Consider the following 8,694-nt stretch of genomic DNA (forward strand, 5'->3'; position numbering starts at 1 on the left):
CCATCTAAGGATTGGACTGTGAATTAGGGTTTTGTGATTCTCAAAGGATATTGGTCTTCATTTTGTTTGAAGTGGTACATCATCATCATCATGGTTGGTTATCATCAGAAGAATCAAGTGATTGAAGCGGATTCCTTGAGATTAGGGTTTTGACCACTGGTCAACCCTAATCAGTTGCATTGGGCCAATCAGGGCATAATCAGGAGATGAGGTTTATGATGGATATGGGGTTCATTCTTTGATTATATTGAGCTAATTGAGGCTAGGGTTTCACCCTTGAGCCATTTCATCAGGAGATTGGGGCTCAGATTGATCTATGCATTGCCAGATTCATCTATTAGATGAAAAAGTCAACTATGGTCAACTGTACATGGTTTGATGGATTTGGAGGTGGAAATGAGTTGGATACACTTCATTCATGTTGGAACAAGTGTTATTTGACATCTTAAAGCTTAAAAATGAAGGAAATCAAGTCAGGACAAAAACTGCCAAAAATAGAAAGTGACCTGTAACTGAAGTTTCCAAAAATGGAAAGTTTTTGACCTCAAAATAAGATGTCCAAGGAAGCTTCAAATGAAAATTTGCTCAACATGAAAATTGTAGATCTTGTTCTCACCTTTCCAAAATGTCCAAGAACTTGAAAATCCCATGTATGGTTGGAAAGTTATGGCTCAGTGAACTTCAGAAATGACCCATAATCAGGAGGCCATAATTTCCACATGGTTTGTCCAAATTGCAAGTTCTTTATATGCACAAACTCCATTTGACATGTACTTTCATGGTACATAATTGGATTTTCTCAAAAGTGGTCAATGCAAAAAGTCACTTTTCAACTGGACAGTTAAAATGGACCAAGGGCAAAATTGTCCAACTTTTGAAATAATTGGAATTTTTGAGTGGGAATTTTTGCTACACCTCACAAATGGTATTTGAAATTTGTTGGAATCATCATTTCATGCCTAAGGTTTGTGGTTTGGAATTTGACTTGAAAAATGAAAGTGCAAAAATGGATAAAGTGCAATCACAAGGTGAAAATGAGAATGGTGCATCCAATGAGAGTGAGACAAGTTGCTACAGCTCACACATGTCATTTAGAGAGTGTGTGAGCTGTCCATGAGCTGGCATTGGCTTGTATGTGAAAAGACCATTTTGTCCCTTACTTGAAATTAAGCATTTTCACTAATCAAAGGCATTTGGTTAATTATATGGTTAAGTGATGATTAAGCACACATATATATTCCTAATCACATGATAATCATAACAGAATATCACATTTCCCAAAATCAGATCTCAAATTCTTGAAATTCTCTCAAACTCTCAAGAACACAAAAACCAAAAATTGACAAGAACTTCCTCAATTCTTGATCAACTTTCGAAATTCTTCTTGCATTGATCTTGTATCATCATCCTCTCCATCTGTTTGTGAAGTTTGGAAGGAAAGAAGCACTGATTCGCAGCTGTCCAAAGTGCACTCATCAATGGCAAAACGAGTTTCCATGCAATAGGAGCAACATCAATTGAGTTCAAGCACATCACTCACCTTCCTCATCATCCTTCTACATCTATTTGTGGAGAAAAGCACGCAAAGAGCATCAATACGACACTGCCATTCCAGGTACACGAGTTTTTCGAATGTCACGGTTTTTCAAATTGCTGTATGCGTTTTGTAGTTTATTGATTGAAGATCATCGTGACATAGGTAGTTTTGCGAATGGTGAATCGTAGCTCATGTAATCTCGATTTGAAGTTTTGTAACCAAACCCTAACATGATCGATTTAGGAGATAGAGGAACAGTTAGGTTAAAATAAGTTCGTATCTAGATTCCTTGTTCTTAGACGAGTCTAATGGATATACGCATGCTCATTTTGGTGTTAATTGGATGTTCATCGAGTTCTTGGTGTTGCTGGGAAAATCTGGGCGAAAGTGATGATGATAGGTGTGTTAGATCCGTTTTTCCATTTGAATTTTTGAATATGGTGTTTCCCTCCCCCGCCTCACATAATTACAAGTCTGCCACTGCAATTTCAATTAATTAATATTAATTCATAAAAATCATTAAAAATTATAAACACTTTAGAAAATTCATAAAAAATCAATAAAAAATCATAAAAATGTGAGAATTTTTGTGTTGACTTCCTTGTTGACTGTAGGATTTATTTGACCTATTGATTGAAGTTGTGCTTGGTAATATTTGTGTTTGCCCTAGGGTTCTTTAACATGTGCTACATTTTGATACCTTGTGCCAAATCCAATGTGAAATTCTCATGCTTACAAATAAATGTCTGAAAATTTTTGTGATAATTGTGGACTGGTTGATGCTTATTTACATGTAAATTTCATGAATTTTTGATACCTGATCATTGAGTTATGAATTTTGGAACTTAGGTGTGACAATTTGTGTCACACCTCATTATGCCAACTTGCTGGATTTATTTGAGTGACCTATACTTGTCGGATTAATGTGAAATTTTGCATGGATGTTCATTAACATGTTAAGATGCTATGTGAATTTTTGTGGAATTTTATGTGGCATTTTCAATTTGATTGCTATTTTTCATCTCTGGTGGTTGATTGTGCAAGTTCATGTGATACATGTTGGTAGATTTGATGTGGAATGCTCATGTGGTATTGAATGATCATGAAATTTGGTAGGAATGTTATAGACACATTGTATGACATCCCTGTTTTGGTCTCATCCATTTCTTTATTGTCTTCATGGATTTATGAATTTTTGAAGTGGCTGCATGTGTTGGTGTTGTGATTTGGAGCATATAATTGTGTCTGTTTTTGTTGATTTTCATTGACATGGTTCCATTTGTCCAATTAAGCTAAAATTTGACATGCTAGCCCTTGATTAGGTCCTGTTTAGGTGTAATTTATTTGAGATTTTTTGGATTTGTTTTGATATGGATTTGAATGCAATAGTTCTGTTTGGATGTTTTGTGTTCCATTTGACATAAGTTGACATGTTTTGATCATGAAATGAACATAATGAATGATATGGACATGAGACTAATTGTGTTGGCTTTTGTTTGACATTAATTTGAGTTTGGTTAGAGATACCTTGCTGTTTAGGAATTTTTCTTGCCTTTGGACCCTAGGCTTGGCCTAGTGGTCTAGTTGCTAATGTTTGCTTGATTTTTCAGGATGAATAGCACAATGCACATGGAGAATGAATCAAGTTAAATGCAATTGATGTTGTTTGATGTTTGTACACTAACATAACTTTGTTTTGTAGGTTGTGAAGCTTGGGCTTGAGTTTTGAGCTTGCTTTGTTGTGCATTAGTTTGTATAGTTTGATTGGTTGAACACTTTGTTGTTTTCTGATTGTTTGTCTGAGTTGCTAACTGGTTAGCTTTTGTACAGGTACCTTTAGTCGCTCTAGTTCTTTTAAGAACTTGCTTGGTAGCCGCTGCTCGGTTGTGTAAACCGCTTGAGGTAGGTCCTCTTGACTTCATGTAGTCTGGGAGACCCGGCTGTTACCGGGCCGGGCAAATAAATGTCTGAAGTCCTCCTTAAGAGGCGATGATTGTGATTGTTTAATATTGTGCCTAAGCAGGTAAAGTCCTTAATCAAGGCAATTGGTGGAAGGTAGGGATATGCAATCTATCCCCCACTATTCTGTGAGTCTTCTCCTTGCTCCCATTACATGGTTGTAGCATTGAGATTACAAGCCCAAGATCCGTGCAGTGCACATTGTGTCAGAGTCTCTGAGTATAGAAGGGTTCCCCCATTCTGGACCCATGCTCATTTGTCAGAAGCTCTCCCTGGTCAGGGATAAGAGCTGTGAGGTCTGATCCTCACTTCACCTTTCATCTGCTTCACCTTAGCCTCGTAATGGCAAGGTTAAGAGCAAACACAGCCCGTACAGATGACTTGCTGAGGCAGTCAAACCTATTGTGTGAGCCCACTTGTTTGGTTATAGTGCGTGCTATGTGGATATCTGTTTGAGATGCTTGTTCTCATTGGATGTATGCTTGAATTATTCTGTATGCTTGTGTGCTGGCTTCTTTCCTGGATAGGAGTAGTTTGCTTATGCAAGTAGGATAGAAAACCGAACTTAGGGTAAACGATGCATGACAACACTAGGCTCGAGTCCAGCTCCCTAGTGGTGTGTCTTTCCCTGGTTTCTGGCTAGTAATTCAGTCCCTTTCAGGGGAACTACATCGCCCTGATCCTTGTTCCTGACGAGGTATGTAGGCAGGTGGTCGTGCGAGACCACTCCGGGCAACCTTTTTTCTTTTTTGCGTGTGTTTACTTGTTATCTGATTGTGTGTTTGGCTCGGATGCCGACGTAAGTCCAGTGATTGGCTGTCGGGCTCCACGTTTGCCGTTTTTGTGTTTTGGTTCGGATGCCGACGTAATTCCATCCAGTGGTTGTCGGGCTCCATGTTTGCCACCCTTGTTTGTTTGTGTTGTTTTGTGTTGTTTGGCGTGCGTAAGCCGAACTACAGAGGCTCTGATTCTTGTTCCAGACAAGATATGTAGGCATAAGGTGCGATACCTTATCGAGCTCCCTTCTCCTAAACCCATATGCGTTCCCCGTGTGTGTGTGTGATGTTTTAGCAACCTATCCTTTATTCTAGGACGTGGATCCCGTCGAGTACGACGGACGTGAGGGGTGCTAATACCTTCCCCTTGCGTAACCGACTCCCTTACCCTTTCTCTTTGGTCGCGAGACCATGTTCTTTCCAGGTTTTTCTGAGCGTTTCCTTTCCCTATTTTGGGATAAATAACGCGCAGTGGCGGCTCTGGGTTGTATTTTTATTTGAGTCTCGCCGGTGATTTTTCGCGGATGCGACAGGACGTACTTGGCGGCGCTTTTGCACAAAATGATTAGGAAGTTGATGTCACATTCGTCTCGCTCGCTCCTTTTCCATCTAAGGTGTTAGATCTGTTACTCCGCAAGGGCAAGTTACTGAATCTTCAAAAGCCAATTAATATCTTCCATCATATGCATTCATATATGATTGGTGAAGATTTAATTGCTCGATCTCGTTGGGACGGAATTTATTAGGTGATCTCTATCATCTACAAGGAATATTGTGAATGTTCCTCCAGAAATAGTGACTTTGATAACTAAATGCAACTTTGTGCTCAAGGTTTTGTTTATCTTCTTACAACCTAGGGATCCTAGTGCCACTCGATCCTTGTTTTGCAGTTTAGCATCAATTGTGGTTTGGGAGAGGTGATATTTGATGTCGTTGTGTTGCGGATCTCACCGATGGAGGCCAATTAAGGTGGAGTGGAATCGGTAGATCTAACAATCTCTTCATTTCAATTTATAAGGTAGTTGTCTATTTATCTTAGTGGTTCTAGTATATATCTGGCTTTGGATCAAAGATTATTTATCCATGGAATTTTGGGGGAGTTGGGAGTCAATTCCCACAGACAGCTCCACTGTTCCATTATGGAACCAGAATTAGTGTTGTCCGGTGATAGAGGACCCTAAATTGGTGGTGTTGATATCCGATGCGATGGCGTGGGGTGGACCTGCAAGGTTTACACTCTAACACTCATGTATGCTGAATTTATATGTTAGATTATTTCGATTGGGCTTGCATCTGATTGACCCTTTGTTTCTAGGTTTTTGGTCGGCCCATAACACGTCCTGTGAGATGGGCTTTGTCAAAGTTTTTCACCATTGGTGTGAGTACAAGGGCAATAGGCCAATTGTGACATTTTTCCCTCTCTTTAAAATTTAAAATAGCCCAAACTACGTGAATGGTTTTGGCTTGCTTTCTTTGAGGTCGAATATTAGATATTTCAAGATTTACATTGTTAGCGTGAAGAAGCTCAAATACCGATTCTTCCTAGTTACCCATTTGACTAGAGAAGCTCATGTGAAAATCTGTAAATTAGAACCTGGTCATCCACCCGTATGTACGGACTTATTCCATAAGTACTGAAGTTAGATTCACTTCTTGATTGGGCCAGGATCTTACATATACAAGGAGTAACACCTGTCTGAGGAGGGGTAATATTTGAATAACCAGTTTGTGACCTTATAGAAGGATAGTATGTCCATATTTGGTAAGCCGCATAGGAATTTCATTTTTCTAGACTTATTTACTTGAATTAACCCCTCTTTTTATGTCTTTTTTGTTAATTGTATGGATGCTACGAAGATCAAAGAAGCGATGCGGAAGATGAGGACGGACCTTCGGGCTACTTCTCTTCGAGTTGGTATTCTAAGTACTCCATTATCCAGGGAATCTTTTATCCCATGTACACTTGTTGGTACCCTCTTTAGTTTGATTGCCAGTCTGATTATTCGGGTCATTCCTCTCCCAAATCATATGGAATTACGGATATCTCTTAAATGGTTGTGGTTGATGAAATTTTACCCCCTATGTTGATGAAGAGCAGGGAAGGATTGGCTTTTATCCCTGGACTTTAGGAATTTAAGGTTAAGAGGTCGCCTAGTAAATGTGAGTTAAGGCTCATGCGTGGGATGGCTTTTGTTTGAGTGGAGTTACCTCTCGTGTTGCTATCTCGTCTTGGTCCAAGGACGAGTAAGGAATTTCAGTTTTTAGATTTTGACAATGATTACACCTACTTCTCAAATGTATCCTAGGAATCCTGGAAAGGGGATATGGTAGATTTGACTTATCATACTCGTCGAGCATCAGCGGTTGCTCGTGGCTATTGGACGGGGAGAAGCCTTCTTATTTGACTGTCTTCGACAAAAAAAGGAGATTCTCAAAGAACGGGTTGATACCTTTATTGTTGATCGGAATCGGTACTTGAAGGAAATTTATGGTGCTTCTGAATCGTTTCTAGCTATGGATGTTATTATGGAGCATTTTGAGTATCACGACACTCTGGTCGAGAAAGGCAAGACGCTTGCTCGAGATGTAAAGGAGAAGATTGAGGCTTTGGATTCTTCTCAGACATCTTTATCTAAGATGGATGCCATTTTATATGAATCAAATTGATCTTTGGTTCCTGCTCAGAAAAAGATAGAAGAGCTGGAAAATTTTCTAAAAGAGTTTCAAGATAGTCGAAAAAGGCTAAAGATAACTTCAGTGATGTCTGCCTCAAGAATTTTTCTCTTTCTAAGGAAATGGATAAGTTGATATAATAAATTTACTCCATTTCCAAGGAAACCTTTGAAATCACCTTGAAGCAGGTCGAGCATTTTTATCCTAGTGTGTCAATCTCCCGAGAACAAGTTCGTTGTGATCAGATTATCAAAAACGGAAAGGTGGTCTCTTTGATGGAATAGTCTTCTCCTTTTTTTTTGTCCGCATTAGTGTATCTGGCATTTGTAAATTTGACAAGTAAGTAATATTTTCCTTTTTGGCTTGCAATATATATTTCAGTTCGTTACTTATTCGTATTTTTACTTGTTTTTATGGTACTACTTCTGATCCCAAGTTCATTTCTCTAGGCCATAGATTTTACCCAAGGACGTGCTCGAAATTTTTGTATGTATCTCGGGACATGCCCGACCAAGGTCCGAAACCTCTTTTCTTCCCCCGGTTAAAACTAATATGAGGTTAATGTATGACATACTCTAGAGTGGCTAGTTACCAAAAAGGGGTGAGCCAGTATTTTTCACTTTGTGGCTTTCTTTGTGTGTGTGTGTGTATGTGTGTGTGTGTGTGTGTGTGTGTTGGCATCGTGAGGTTTTAATTTCTTTATTCATATGCATGTGATATTTATGACAACATCCCTAAGTCTTTGTGATGGGGCTTTGATCTCTTTGGTTGTATCCCAAACATCGTTACCTTTCATACTCATAAGGAAAAGAGATAGTTTGGTGCAAATTTATTCTTTCTTTAATCAAAAAATAGAGTACATCATAGTATATTGTTAATACTTTTACAAAGAAACTAGATTAAAACAATGAAATGGCATAGTAATTGCTTGTTGGCTATGAGAGGCATGGCGATTGGCTTTAACTTCACCCGAATCGGCCACTTGTGTTTGTTCAACCCAGATGATCTTCCTTACCTATATGAGGTTAGGTAGCCATGTCCCATAGTTTTCTAAATAGGAAGGCTACATTGACCTTCATGGCTTTGCCTTCGGCTTCCTTTTGGTCCTGCTTCAAACCCTTATAGATCTTTGTCGCCCCAGATAGTTCAGTGTTTATTCATATTTTATTATCATGGATCTTGTGGTAATTTATCTTGAGGTTGACCAAAGATGATATTGTGTCTGAGGTTTTTACGAAGGTCCATCCTAGGATGCAATTGTAGACACTCCTGCAAGGGACTACCAGGAATTGAGAATCGATTAATCTGGTAGGTCAGACCCTTCATAGAGCCAAAATTCTCCTCCTTTAACCATATATTTTCAAGTTCTAAGTACATGATGTCATATGAACGGCCACCACCAATGTGTACTCGAGAGACGTCAAAGTTGGTGATTATGGTCGTCATTGCCTTTTGTTGAAACTATTTCGTCCCTACTGTTAACACTCGTTAACTCAGCGATATTTTTCTTTATCATCCCTTTGGATGTGTTTGTCACCCTCAGGGGGAACCACCAGTGATGTAAGTGATGTATTGGTGGTTCCCCTTGTGTTCTTCTTCTTCTTCTTCTTCTTCTTCTTCCTTCTCGCTGCTGGTATGCTTTCCCTTGGCCCTGACATTTACTTCAACAATTTTCTTGGGGGTTGTTTCTTCTTCCGGGAGTCTTCTCGACCTCTCTTGTTATCCCTAGTGTACTCGGTTATCCATCCC

This window comes from Lathyrus oleraceus, chromosome 4 (assembly GCF_024323335.1).
Source record: "Lathyrus oleraceus cultivar Zhongwan6 chromosome 4, CAAS_Psat_ZW6_1.0, whole genome shotgun sequence".
Lineage (NCBI taxonomy): Eukaryota > Viridiplantae > Streptophyta > Magnoliopsida > Fabales > Fabaceae > Lathyrus > Lathyrus oleraceus.